Genomic DNA, 1315 nt, shown 5'->3' on the forward strand with positions numbered 1-1315 from the left:
GTTTGTGTTAAATTATTATTTTATAGATGAATGTTTGTGTTAAATTATTATTTTATAATTAATGTTTCTGTTCAGTCCCTGAGACGATTCTGTTGTGACTTGGAGTTTCAGAAATAAACTGAACTGATTTGAATCTTTGAACAATTAGTGTTTAATTACTTTAAACACTTAATTACGTTAATTACTGTCTATTAATTACTAAATAGATTAGTGTTTCTGTCATCCTTTGACTGTGCAAAAGTCTTCAATCACGATCGCTGCAATAAAAGCTTTTCCTCTGCGTTGCTGTTAGCAAAATATATCCTGAACCAACGGACACACGTTTATGAAACTCGGTGCAACCATTGGAAGTTTGTAACAGCTGGAGTCAATTCAACATGGCCGCCACATCTAATTCAGTACAAAAATTACTTTATTCCATTTTATTCACATTTAATAAAGTTTTATTTGTTGAGGATTATAATTACTTTTAAATGCAATAAGAGAAGTTTAGATATCCAGATGTGTAACATTTTTGAAAGGCAGATGTTTTTATTTCATTTTATTATTTTTTCACCCTGAAGACTCTGGAACTGTAGACGTAGTTCCAGATGTTTCCAGCCTCTGAAACAAAGCGCACGTTGGACATGAGATGAATGCTTATCGCCCGCTGCCTCGTTCGGTTCAAAGAATGCTCTGAGAGCGACTCTCAGCTACCACCACACCAAGTGTCGCTCACGCAGCTGTTGTTGGTTTTCTAAGGTTGGGTGGTTGTGGCGGCCATCTTGAATCAGGTTGACTGTGGAAGTTCATCGTTTCGACGATCATCTGATCGTCCAGCGGTTCATCAGATGTTTTGTGGACAAAGTAAACGTGATCACCTCCATGAACATCAGACCTGCAGCCCCAGATCTCCTCTGCAGAACGACACAAATGTTGCTACAACAGTAAATTAACGAGCTCTTCGTGACCATTTAACAAATTAAACTTTATTAAACGACTCTTTACTCGTTGATGATTGTTGCTGTTTCTTTGGCAGCTCTTAGAGTCAAAATCTGCCAATATCTCAGGACCCCGAACGTTTCTGACCCACAGTGGGCGCCCAACCCCAACTTTAGGAACCACTGGTTTAAAACATTTGCACGGTTCTGTTCCAACCACAGTCTGAACCGATCCAGAACCAGGACAAACTGGATCCTTGCTGACAACAAGACAAACTTGTTCTGCTGAGATCTGAACCTCCTCTGACCCTGACCCTTGATTTGTCCTGTGAGGAGTTTAACCAGCAACCTCCTCCTGCTGACCGGTCCCGGACCTGTCCCAGACCTCCAGGCTG

Source organism: Nematolebias whitei, chromosome 3 (genome assembly GCF_014905685.2).
Source record: "Nematolebias whitei isolate Nwh7 chromosome 3, NemWhi1, whole genome shotgun sequence".
NCBI classification, from domain to species: domain Eukaryota; kingdom Metazoa; phylum Chordata; class Actinopteri; order Cyprinodontiformes; family Rivulidae; genus Nematolebias; species Nematolebias whitei.